This window comes from Ascaphus truei, chromosome 9 (assembly GCF_040206685.1).
Source record: "Ascaphus truei isolate aAscTru1 chromosome 9, aAscTru1.hap1, whole genome shotgun sequence".
Taxonomy (NCBI): Eukaryota; Metazoa; Chordata; class Amphibia; order Anura; family Ascaphidae; genus Ascaphus; species Ascaphus truei.
The window spans coordinates 30,334,075-30,348,252 of record NC_134491.1 but is presented as its reverse complement, the minus strand read 5'-3'; the positions used below and the strand labels follow the sequence as shown (position 1 = coordinate 30,348,252).

At 40.4% G+C, this 14,178-nt stretch overlaps 1 protein-coding gene across 3 annotated transcripts in view; it reads right to left on the bottom strand.

Annotated features, from left to right (window-relative positions):
- RGS6 (regulator of G protein signaling 6) overlaps positions 1–11,686 on the bottom strand; it is a 277,140-nt gene extending 265,454 nt beyond the window's left edge. Inside the window, exon 1 of one of the 3 annotated variants that reach the window (XM_075614222.1) lies at positions 11,417–11,686. The gene's annotated coding sequence lies outside the window, so the exon portion shown is untranslated. The remainder of the gene's footprint in view (positions 1–11,416) is intronic. The other 2 variants (XM_075614223.1, XM_075614224.1) reach the window with 2 other exon arrangements.
- Positions 11,687–14,178: the final 2,492 nt, after the last annotated feature.

The following is a 14,178-nucleotide window of genomic DNA, read 5'->3' as shown; positions in this document are numbered from 1 at the left end:
AGTTGAGAGAGATGCCTCCCAAACATCAAAAAAAAAAAAATGAATCGGGTGCCCAAGAGGTAGCCTGATTTTTTTTCTAAGAAGTGAGTGACCCACTTCTGACAGGGTAATAATCGTCTCATTCCGCTCGCATGTCCTTAGACTCCGAGCAGGACCAAGAGGAGAACAAATGGTTCACTGAGAAAGATCTGGAGGTACTTTTAAAAAAATATAACAATTACCTTCCAACAAGGATTGCAGAACCCCATCCAGGACTTAAATGCCTTTGGTGAAAGGACACACAGACAATACGATGGATGAATCCTTGCAGTAGCATGTGGCCACCGATGACAAGATCCTAAAGCTATATGAGGAAATGTCTTCCCTAAAAAACACTATTGAAGATTTTGAGACTTGTGAGAGGAGGCAAAATCTCTGTATCAGGAATATCCCTGAAAATTTCTCCAACAAGGAATTACACCCCTATTTGGAAAGGCTGTTCCTCTCTCTGGTCCCAGATGTAATGGGAGAAATGCTCTGCTTGGACAGAGCACATAGGGTCTGAGTCCAAAGCTTAAGGACCTGACCAGGGTAAGGACTTGGCCACTAAAATTCTCCTCGAAGGAGCATGTAATTGGAGCCTGCAGAAACAGAGTTGACCTGATGTTTGAAGAGGCCCAAATTCAGATATTTAATGATCTAGAAACCTCAATGATTAATAAACTGTGGGAAGTGAAACCAGTGATGACAATCCTGAAGGAGAGAGGTATTAAATACCGCTGGTGTTTTCCCTTTAAACTGACCATGGTAAGAGAGGGAAAAGCACATTCGCTCTGCTCATTAAGGGAGGGTCTGGCTCTAAGCCCGCGGAGTATCCTGCTCTAGATCCTGTGCCTATGTCCTATTGCGGAGGAAAAAGCGACAGGTTTTAGATACGTTTTGAATGTGAGGGGAGAATGTGAGAGAGGAGTCGAGTGTGACCCCTAGGCAGCGTGCTTGGGCTACTGGGTGAATGATAGTACTTCCAACAGTAATGTGGAAGGAGGTAGTAGGGCCAGGTTTGGGAGGAAGTATAAGGAGCTCTGTTTTTGCCATGTTAAGTTTAAGTCGGCGGAGGGCCATCCAGGATGATATAGCCCAGACACATTCAGAAACGTTGGTCTGTACAGCAGGTGTAAGGTCAGGGGTTGAAAAGTAAATTTGTGTGTCGTCAGCATAGAGGTGATATTTGAACCCAAGAGATGTGATTAGGTCACCTAGAGAAAGTGTGTACAGAGAAAAGAGAAGAGGTCCCAGAACAGAGCCCTGGGGTACTCCCACAGAGATATCAATAGAGGAGGAGGAGGAAGTGTTAGCAAAAGAGACACTGAAAGCACGATGGGAGAGGTAGGAGGAGATCCAGGATAGATGGATCTTTTGTGTATTTATGGGAATCCTAATTACTATAGATCTATGAATTATATATACTGTTCAACAGTTATGAACATGAATTCTATGTATATTCATATACTAGATCAGGGGGGCGCAAACTTTTTTCCCTGCGCCCCCCTGCCGGCTGTCCCCTCACTCCCGCGCCCCCCACCCAACCCCAACTTACCCGCGCTCCGGCGTAATGACGTCATGTTGCCATAGCAACGTGACGTCACATGACCTCGCAGCGTCATTTTGACGCCGCGTTGCCATGGCGACACAGGGAGGAAGCCGCCGGAGCCACGGTAAGTTAGGTTTACAGAGGCCCTGCAGCTCCCCCGGCACTTAATTTAAGTGCCTTCGGGAAGCGCGCGGGGCCTCTGTAAACCCCGCGCCCCCCGTCGGCAGTGTCGCGCCCCACAGTTTGCGCACCGCTGTACTAGATAATGTACAGTATGAACTAATGTAGTTATGGATATTTCAAATATCGACTAGAGTCAATGTGGAGTCATCTATTTAGATTAATAGTTTTCGTACATGCACTTTTTATAAATTATATTACATAATTATGTGGATTTATTATTTTATGATTTATGAAATATATTTATTGTAGATCTTTAGTTATAATGATTAATTGATTATGTTTTGTGTTTTACTATTAGGAGGTTTACTTGTTGTGTTTGTTTCTGTTTAGCAATATTATATATGTTTTATATAAAGTTTTGTCTACAGGCAGTCCTCGTTTTACAACGCTTCGCTTTACAACGAATGGCTTATCCAACGCTATGCAATGCATACCTATGTTCATTTTTACAACACCAAAACGGCTTATCCAACACTTTGCAACGTTGTTTATGTGTATTTAATATATATATTATATAATATTATATTATACTATATATTATAATATATATATATATATATACATATATATATACCATATGTATGGTATACAGGATAGTTTGATAATCTAGGCAAATGCAAACACTCTAAATGATTTCAACTAAACAAAAACCAGACCCAATCTGTTAGAGATACACAAATCCTGTAACACAATATACATGAGGAAATGTATATACAGGCAGTCCTCGGTTATCCGACACAATGCGTTACTCAAAATGGCGTTGGATAGCGAAACGTCTTACAGCGAAACACGTTTTCCCATAGGAACACTGTTTAAGTGAAAGGTTCCGTTCCTGAAGGCATTTTTAACACTAAAATACACCAAATATTTTATGCAGGCAATAAGATATGCAGCACACACATAAATTATATAGTATATATACGGTATTATAATTATATATATATATATAATTATAATACCGTATATATACTATATAATTTATGTGTGTGCTGCATATCTTATTGCCTGCATAAAATATTTGGTGTATTTTAGTGTTAAAAATGCCTTCAGGAACGGAACCTTTCACTTAAACAGTGTTCCTATGGGAAAACGTGTTTCGCTGTAAGACGTTTCGCTATCCAACGCCATTTTGAGTAACGCATTGTGTCGGATAACCGAGGACTGCCTGTATATACATTTCCTCATGTATATTGTGTTACAGGATTTGTGTATCTCTAACAGATTGGGTCTGGTTTTTGTTTAGTTGAAATCATTTAGAGTGTTTGCATTTGCCTAGATTATCAAACTATCCTGTGCTGGCTGCTTTGCACTATACATCTGACATCACGCGTCCTCACGTTGTTAGGTGCGTCTGATGTCATGACAATAGCAGGAGACACCCGGATTACGGGAAGGTATTTAAGAGATTGATTATTGACTGACACATACTCATTGATTAAGTGCCAGTGGATGACCTCCAAACACAACTATATGCTGCAGTGGGAAGCAGACCTCCAAACTGAAATACCATCGGAAGCTTGGAAATACACCTGGGATAGAGCTTCTAGAACCTCAATATGCACAACAAATAGAACATAGATCAAATGATTTTCAGGTGGTACAGGAATCCAGATAGACTGAGCACCTGTTACGCGGGGTCCTCTGATCTATGGCCTGTAACATGGTGCGATCTCTACCACATATTCTCTGGTCTTGTCTGATTATTGTAAACTGGGCAGAAGCCCCCGCTACAGCATGAAATTCTATATGTTATCAGCGGTGCACTGCTAGGTAAGTGGATATCAGAACAATAGCAAGAAAAAGAAACCTAGTGTGGGCACTCTGCTGATAATGTAAAGATGGGTTAATTAAAATAATCTTTAATGTCAACCAAGAAACGAAAATAATGGGTGTTAAAAGAACAACTCTAATGCAGCTCAGATCCTGGTACGAGTGCTACAAATGGACTCTGGATCAAATGCTGGAAGTGTATGGTGACCTAAGTATATCGGTCACTCATTATTATATGAGACAATTAAATGAATGAGATCAGTTAGTACTGATCAGGTGTTACCAAGGTAGGTGAACACAACTATTAAAACATACGGGTTTGTCAAGAGACCGTTACCTCAGACACATACAGGAGCTACTAAACACTTAGGATATGAGTGATATCCACAGTGTCCAGTGGTGTACCAGAGTCTCAAGGTGATATAATGATAGGTAATTATAGACCCATAGAGTTAGAGACAGTGGGACAATTTGAAAGACATGTACAATCACAGACATGTTTCAACCTTAATATGTATCAGCAGTGTGAGGTTGGTTTATACTTGCTTTGCAATTTTTCTAGGCTGGGTAGGTTTACCATATACATTTTAGGTTATGGTGGGTGAAAAAGGAAACACAAAACCTCCACCATTAGCATATAGCCAATAAAGAATATCACTTGTGAGCACATTCATATGTCTTAGACAGGTCTGCAACCCTGCCTTTCAACCATGATCACCAAGCATACAGTGCTCCCACTACAGCAAGAGATTCTGGGAAATTACATGCAAATTATATATATATATATATATATATATATATATATATATATATATATATATTATTTGCTACCACCACAGTCTCCATGGGTAATGCATTCCACATTTTAACTGCCCTTACTGTAAAGAACCCTTTCCATTTGTTGCAGGCCAAATCTGCTTTTCTCCGTCATTTGTACTGTCCTTGGAATCAATAGTTGCTGCTGCTAGAATCACTCTACTCTGCCCTAAATCTGTCTCCGCGTCTCCCCTGCTGAAATCCCTCTCCTGGCTTCCGATCAAATCCCGTATCTCACACTCAATTCTCCTCTTCACTTTTAAAGCTATACACTCTTCTGCCCCTCCTTACATCTAATTTCTCGCTATGCACCATCCCAACTCCTGCGTTCTGCTCAAGGATATCTTCTCTCTACCCCTATTGTATCTAAAGCCCTCTCCCGCCTTAAACCCTCACTGACTGCCCCACACCTCTGGAATGTCCTTCCCCTCAATATCCAACTAGCATCCTCTCTATCCACTTTAAGATCCACCTTAAAACACACCTGCTTAACGAAGCATACGAGTAGCTCCGTGGCTGATACTTTACACCTCATACATAAACCTTGGCCCCTTGCAGACACACTTACCAGAACGCCCTCCTACTGTCTCTGTACGTTTTTCCTAGCTACCAATTCGATTGTAAGCTTTTTGGAGCAGGGACTCCTCTTCTTAAATGTTACTTTTATGTCTGAAGCACTTCTCCCCTTTGTGTGATTTGTATTATTTGTTATTTATATGATTGTCATGTGTATTACTGCTGTGAAGCAGTATGTACATTAATGGCGCTATAAAACTAGACATACATACAATAGTTATCTTGAAAGTTCCTTGTATTGACTGTGAATGTATTTGTAAGATGCTTCTTTTCTAATGCAAAGAAATCTAATTTAGCAAGCCTTCCTCATAAGTTGACCTTCCATCCCATTTATTAAGTTGGTTTGTCTTCCATGTACTTCTTTTAGTTTTATAAAGTCTTTTTTATTTAGTGCACAAAACTGTACTACATATTCAAAGTGTTGTCTTACTAAGGATTTATTCAGTGGCAAAATTATGCTTTCTTCTCTTCCAACCATACCCTATTTTATGCAAGATATCTTATTTGCCTTTGCAGCTACTGTCTGACATTGAGCACGATTGCTAAGCGTGCTGTCTACAAGCACTCTTAAATCCTTCTCCATCAACAATTTAAATAATGTATTTCCCTTTAGTTTTTAAGAAGTCTATATATTCTTCCTTCTCAAATGTATAACCTAATGTTTATCTGTATTAAACCTCATCTGCCAAGCCCCTGCCCAAGTTTCCAGTTTTTCCAAGTCCTTCCGTGGAGAAATAACTTCCTGCTCCGATTTTACTACATTCATTAGCAAAGATGGAGACTTTGCTCTCTATGCCAACCTCAAGGTCATTAATAAACAAGTTAAAAAGCAGGGGTCCCAGCACCGATCTTTGGGGTACTTCAGTCACAACTTTAGCCCAACCTGAAAAGGTTCCATTTTCGACAACCCTCTGTTGTCTATCCTTAAACTAGGTTTCAATCCAGATGCATATATTTTTACGCAGACCAATTTCATTTATTTAGTACACTAACCTCGTGTGGCACCGCATCAAAAAGCCTTTACAAAATCTCAGTGGACCACATCCACTGCATTGTTCTTGTCTAAATTCCTACTTAAAGCCTCAAATAAGCTAATAAAGTTAGTTTGGTATGACTCATCCCTCATAAATTCATGCTGACTAAATAAATATATATATATATATGTAAAAATAAATATATATACAAACACACACACATTATATATATATATATATATATTATATATATATATATATATATATACATATATATATATACATATATATATATATAATCAAAAAATAAATAGATGATACCGTTCTGTGGCTAACGAAATACTTTTATTTGTGCGAGCTTTCGAGTATATATATATATATATATAGTTTTCGACAAACCTATACATTTGCTCGCCCCGGGCGAGTGGATTTAACCCCCGGGCGAGTAAATATTGGCCCAAGCAGCACACGTTTGGTACTAGGTGGCGAGTAGATTTTTTTTGTGTGGCGAGTAGATTTTTTGGTGATTTGTCAACCACTATATATATATATATATATATATATATATATATATATATATATATATATATATATATATATATATATATATATATATATATAAGCAAGATACATACAGCGCAACTACAAACAATAATCAAAAACAGTAATTAATACAAAAACTGTACCTGGCCAATTCAAAATAAAACGAGAGGTATTAACCCTTAGTATACTGACTGACCCTGATAGATCTGCTGCCACTCAGGTCCACGGCTCCACAATTGCCGATAGTAAATGTACGAAGACGTTCCTGATCCCAGAGTGGACATTGATCAAACTCGCTGTAAGTGCATATCTCACCAATACTATGATTCTGACTATTGGACATACTACCCTATGGTGGTTCTTTTTTTCTTTCTTTACCTGGTTTATATATATATATATATATATATATATATATATATATATATATATATATATAGAGGTATCAGTACCGTGTTAGCCGAGCTTCAATAATCAAAAAATAAATAGATGATACCGTTCTGTGGCTAACGAAATGCTTTTATTTGTGCGAGCTTTCGAGATACACTGATCTCTTCTTCCGGCGATGTTACAATGAATGAAGCAAGCAAAAGCTATACTATAAACAGTGTCTATTGGAATGTTATCTGTGCTGGTCCTTCCCCCGGTGTGGATGTGTTTTATGGCTGGAGGTGTCAAAAGGTTCCTGAAAGCAAGTGATGAAAGAGTGTGTATGTGTATCAGTGTGAATAAAAATGAATCGAGAACCCACAGTGTATACAGTGCTTTACAAAAGGGGTGTGTGGAGTGGGAGTTAATATAAATGGTGTGGGTGGGTGTGGAAATGTGAGAGATAGTGCATAACTAAAAGTGTGTGTGGATACTATGTCGTCCCTATTGGTGTATAGGGATGGAAAAACAAGGAGTATTGGTATGTGTAAGAGACAACTGTGTGTGCATACATATAGCACAGTATGTACAGACATGGTCTTAAGCGCTCATGGGAAGAGAGTTTACTTGTGTCAGTAATGACTCATAAAATTTCGATCTCTGTTTAGGCCACAGTTAAGTGTCCCGAACAGTTGCATAAATTTGTATTCATGCAACTGTCTCTCTTTCGGTGTTTTAAGATTACCTTTGAGTATGGCAACCCTCAGATCGTTCATCTTATGGCCAGAGTCAGAGAAATGTTCGCCGACAGGACTGTCTCTTGTTCCGCGTGTGATGCTGTGGCAATGCAGGTTCATTCTCTTGTTTAGCCCCTGCCCCGTCTCACCTATGTAGTAGCACCCCCTGGGCATTTCATGCACATGATGAGGTACACGACATTGCTGGAGGAACAGGTGAACCTTCCTCTGATTTTGTATTCCCGATTCCTGTGTGGTATTTGTATTGTGTCCGCTGTGTAGAGCATTGCGCAGGTTTTGCATCTTGGGTCCTGGCATGGTTTCGTCCCGCATTCAGTTGTACTGCTGAATACTTTACTCCTCACCATAATATTCTTGAGATTATGAGGTTCAGCAGTACAACTGAATGCGGGACGAAACCATGCCGGGACCCAAGATGCAAAACCTGCGCAATTTCCACAACCACGCACACCATTTATATTAACTCCCACTCCACAGACCCCTTTTGTAAAGCACTGTATACACTGTGGGCTCTCCATTCATTTATATTCACACAGATATACACACACACACTCTTACATCACTTACTTTCAGGAACAATTTAACACCTCTAGCCATAAATCTCATCCACACCGGGGGAAGGACAAGCACAGATAACATTCCAAGAGACACTGTTTATAGTATAGCTTTTGCTTGCTTCATTCATTGTAACATCGCCGGAAGAAGAGATCAGTGTATCTCGAAAGCTCGCACAAATAAAAGCATTTCGTTAGCCACAGAACGGTATCATCTATTTATTTTTTGATTATATATATACACATATATATATACACACACACACATATATATATTTACAAGCCAGAGCCTAGCCCATTCTAGACCATCTTTTCATACGCTTCCCAGTAAAGTCTCAAATTTAATTTCAGTTCAGTGCCTGAATTTGATAAAGAATGCTGATTAATTTTATGGCTTGATTTTTCCTACACCACTGAGCTTTGCTCACATTTTACAGAGCAGCAAATGGAGCAACTGCCCAAGGCCTCACAAACATAGGGAGACTGCATTTAGCTCAGTGCACTGATAAACCATCATGTATTTCCAATCTCAGATGGATGGTGGCACAGAAATATAATGATATCTTCTCCTTGACAGATAATGTGACAAAGAGCAGAAGCGTGGTGCAAAGAACAACAGATACCCTAGGTCCCTGTGAAACTGCATAACACTGAAGAATTCATACCTCTTTTTTGTTCCCCAAATAAAGCAATACATGACTAGAATGAACATTGTTTTATTTGTTTACATTAATTAGGCGCTGGGATACTGATAACTGTAATGTGGACAAAATCGCAAAATTCCAGGCTGGAGATAAGAGACTGGCCTAAAATATTCTGGATCAGCACCTACAGCAGTGACTGTGAAATAGATACAACCTTCTTGGTAAATTAAGGTAGATTTTGTTCATACATTATGTATTTTTAACACAAATCTGTAGCACAGACACAATTAATGGAGGCCAAGGAGAATGGGAGAGTAGTATCTTTCAAATTGGGCCTTTTTACACCGCTTCCTTTATTCTAATATAATATTAACGAATATTACACCTCATATTCATTTAGTATATATCTTATTGTCTGTTTGCATTGTTAATATGTAGATCGTATACTATATATTTTTTCTCTGATATTGTATTTTGCATTAAACCTATTATGTTGCTATTACTTTATTAAATCTGGGAATATACCTTTTTTTTGCAACTTGCTTAATATAAACAAAATGAATATTCATGTAAATGTTGCTAAAATAAAACACTGGAAATGTAAAGCTTAACTTAATAAGAGTGTCTGAAATCAAAAGCTATTGTCCCTTATTTTCTAAGCTAATCTACTTTGTAGTGTCTGTACTTCTGATTCCTGTCTTTAGTTAGGATGTATTAAGTCACTATTACCTTTATCCAGTGTAATTACTTGTATTCCTCCTACACTGACACCATCTCTGCAGTTCTACCATGAAATACTGCATACACAAACAGCACTAAATGTAAAATATATCAAAGCAATACTAGTAATTGGTATAGGATTTCCCTGATCTTTGTGTTTCCTGTTATTGCAAAGTATTTGGGATAGGAAATACATTCCCCAATATTTATTTGGACATTTTCTGCTGTCTTTTTTTTTTTTTTTTTTACAGTATACTATATTCCCTTCCGTGGTATTTTGTGTGTATGCCTATACTGATAAATGCTGGAGTATGAAATAATAAATCAATAGTAAAGGCAATTTCAAATATGAGGAGTCTGGCATATAGCAATCACAGCTAATGTTTTAAATCTGATACATCATTTATACAGCCGCCTGGTTTGTTTTGCTTATGGTATGTAGAGCCCCACGTTATGATTGACATAGGATAATAGCATTGAAATATCATCAAGATATTTTTGAAATTCCAGACGCAGGGAAAATATATATTTCCAGAGATGCTGTGTGTGCTGGAAAACACCCACTATTAAATCCATATTACAAAACAATTTAAATGCTAAAAACTGAGTTTGAGGTCTTGTTTTATCAAGCAATTCAGACACAATGAGACTACAAAAGAATAGAGAAACACAGACACACATGCATGAAATGACTCCAGGAAATTCACACATACTTTTGCATTGTTAATGGGATCTGAAAATGACAGATGTGAATGGGAAAGACATTCATTGCAAAGCTAAAAAAAAATATCTAAATCTCAACAAAACAATTTCCATAAGAGGCTAAATAAAGCCCAATTTTAATACAATTCAACCTAAAAAAAAATATCACTTCAGCAAAATCACACACACATTCATACAGGCAAAAATACCAGATTTTATACAATGCCAATATGAAATCACACCAACACAAATGTTAGAAAAAATGTAAACATTTCAACACAAACAACACCCAACACAAACTCCAATCTCTAAATAAACTAACTTGAAACACCCCCCCCCCCTCAGATCCCATACCAATCTAAACACAACACAACTGAAATAATATAACAATCTAAGAACATCAACCCAACATCTCACAGCAGTTCAAACACAAGCCAACACAGTCCCAAAGCAATTCAAACAATCATCAACGCAACTCAACACAAATACCATGGCAAATCAAAAGATCCTCAACACAATTCCCATACGAGCGAATATAAAAGAAAAACAACACAACATACCCAAAACCATACACACCAAGAAGAATCAACCAAAACCAATAATATTTTCATAAACACAAATAGACAAACAACCCAACTCCATTAAAATTCAGAAAAAGCCTTAAATCCAAACACACTGTAAAGGTCCAGAATATGTACACCCATCAACACAATCCAGCACCAAGCCCTGCACAGCCTCACATCCCAACATCACACACACATTCCAACACAACCAGCCATTCTCCTCTTGGTATTGGTGTTAGAGGTGTGTGTTGATGTTGGGGTTTTCTTTTGGGAGGGAGATACAGACAACCCAAAGGAGGGGGGGGGGGGGGTATGCAAGATCAATGATTAAAACAAACATGCATTTACCAAGACACAAATGCAACAGAAATAGCTGGATCCCAGCGAGCAGCCCTGAGTGTGAGATCCCCGTGTAACCCCGGAGAGCAGCTGGATCCCAGGGTGTGAAATCCCCGTGTAACCCAGGGGAGCCGCTGGATCCCAGGGTGTGAGATCCCCGTGTAACCCAGGAGAGCAGCTGGATCCCAGGGTGTGAAATCCCCGTGTAACCCATGGGAGCAGTTGGATCCCAGGGTGTTGGATCCCAGGGTTTGAGATCCCCGTGTAACCCAGGGGAGCCGCTGGATCCCAGGGTGTGAGATCCCCGTGTAACCCAGGAGAGGACCAGCTGGGATTACCTTAGCAACCAGAGGATCCGCTTCTCCTCCTCCTCCTTCTCCCGTCACAGGCTGCGGGGAGCCCGGGGCATGGTCCCACTGACACCTGCGGGGGCTGCACTCACTCCCAGGCAGGAGGTGGGGAGACAGCCGGAGGGTCCCCCGGAGACTGGTCCATCCCCTGCGTGCAATGAGGCGGCCGAGGATGGATGGGAATAAACAGGACAAGCTGCTTCTTCCCCCCTCTCCCTCCTCTTTCTCCCTCCCTCTCCTGTCTCTCTGTCTGTCTCTCTATCTCCCTCCTTCTCCCTTCTCTCCTCTCCCTCCCTGCGCTGGGATGATGCAGCAGCAGCAGGAGCGCCCTCTGCCGGAACTCAGAGGTGGCTGGGAGCTCGTGCCCGCACAGGGGGAGCGCGTGCCCTGTGCGCGCATTGGACGCGGGAGCGGCAGGTGCAGCAGCATGGTCACGTGACGTGCTGGGGGTGTAATGATAGAGCCCTGCAATGTAATGATAGCCGTATAATAATACCCGGGTTACACGCAGTATAATAGTACCCGGGTTACAAGCTGTATAATAATACCCGGGTTACACGCAGTATAATAGTACCCGGGTTACACGCATTATAATAATACTCGGGTTACACGCATTATAATAATACTCGGGTTACACGCAGTATAATAATACCCGGGTTACACGCAGTATAATAATACTCGGGCTACATGCAGAATAATAATACTCAGGCTACACGCAGTATAATAATACCCGGGTTACGCGCAGTATATATTCCATGGCATCTGCTGGCTCCCTGGCATCTTGTCATGGTTGTGTTGCCGCCTGTTTTCTATGGCACAGAGATTAGGTGTTACCCCCATGGCACAGAGATTAGGTGTTAGTCCCATGGCACAGAGATTAGGTGTTACCCCATGGCACAGAGATTAGGTGTTAGTCCCATGGCACAGAGATTAGGTGTTACCCCATGGCACAGAGATTAGGTGTTAGTCCCATGGCACAGAGATTAGGTGTTACCCCATGGCACAGAGATTAGGTGTTACCCCATGGCACAGAGATTAGGTGTTAGTCCCATGGCACAGAGATTAGGTGTTAGCCCCATGGCACAGAGATTAGGTGTTACCCCATGGCACAGAGATTAGGTGTTACCCCATGGCAAAGAGATTAGGCGTTACCCCATGGCACAGAGATTAGGTGTTAGCCCCATGGCACAGAGATTAGGTGTTACACCCATGGCACATAGATTAGGTGTTACCCCCATGGCACAGAGATTAGGTGTTACCCCCATGGCACAGAGATTAGGTGTTAGTCCCATGGCACAGAGATTAGGTGTTACCCCATGGCACAGTGATTAGGTATTAGTCCCATGGCACAGAGATTAGGTATTAGTCCCATGGCACAGAGATTAGGTGTTAGTCCCATGGCACAGAGATTAGGTGTTACCCCATGGCACATAGATTAGGTGTTACCCCATGGCACAGAGATTAGGTGTTACCACATGGCACAGAGATTAGGTGTTAGTCCCATGGCACAGAGATTAGGTGTTACCCCATGGCACAGAGATTAGGTATTAGTCCCATGGCACAGAGATTAGGTGTTAGTCCCATGGCACAGAGATTAGATGTTAGTCCCATGGCACAGAGATTAGATGTTAGTCCCATGGCACCAGGGCCGCCAACAGGGGGGGACAAAGGATTCCTTTGGCAGCACCAAAGGGTTAAGAGATATCTACTTGCCTTTCCCCAAAGTGTTAGGAAATAGGAAGTGTCCGGGAGGTTAAAATGAAGCTCCCCCTGACCCTAGTGAAGTGTAACCCTTTGAGTGCCGAAGGGGCAGCGGCACAATAGGGACTCAGCCCCTCTGGCTCCTGCGATCATGTGACCGCCTCCGTCATTGCAGACCGCGTCCTGCTCTCCTCTAGATCTCCCTTAAGTCAGCTCAGGGTGCTATAAGTCCTGATGTAGTAGCTACGTTGTGGTGCACTGAAAGCGTTAAAGGATATCGGAGTATCCTCAGAAGCTAGAGATTAAGAAAATCTTGCTTTTTTTAACACTGAAAAAAAAACATATTATTGTCCGGGGTGGTTGCTGTTTTAATCTTTAATCCAATGTGATTCTATTAAAATATTACTCTGTGCCACTGAAGTTGGTACATTTTGGAGTGAAAAATGTCTGATGTCATACAAGCTTTTTTTTTAATCTTTAATACCTGACCTTGTTGGTGGCCCTTGGGGACTGGAGTTGGCTACTCCTTGGTTATTTATTATATGTTGAATGTAGGCTGTAACTTCTCAAAATCCAGGGGGAGCATGTAGGGAGAAAGACAACAAAACACAACAGACTAAGTGTAGACAATAATATTGTGTATTCACATTATTGAAAAATAGATATAAATAAATCTCTACTCCAAGGTTAATCCAATGTATTGATAAAGGGATAATGGCACTTATAGTGCTATAGTAATTCTAATTAGCCAACTGGCTTAAAAAGATGCCTTTGGTATCAGCAAAAAGAAGCCAATACTGTCATGGAAAAATGGGGAATAAATTAACTCAGCGGTGTCTCAATATTAGTGAAAAAACCTCAATATTAATGCAAACAATTTCAACTGGGATATATTAGTATCATTAGTACATTAGGAATGTAGGCTGTAATGCAGCATTAATTCAAAGAGAGGGGGCTGTGCACAGTAAATTACTTTTTCTTTTTACTAATAAAGCATATAAAGGACGTATCCACTAAAAAAAAAATGTGGGTCAAACATTCTACATAAC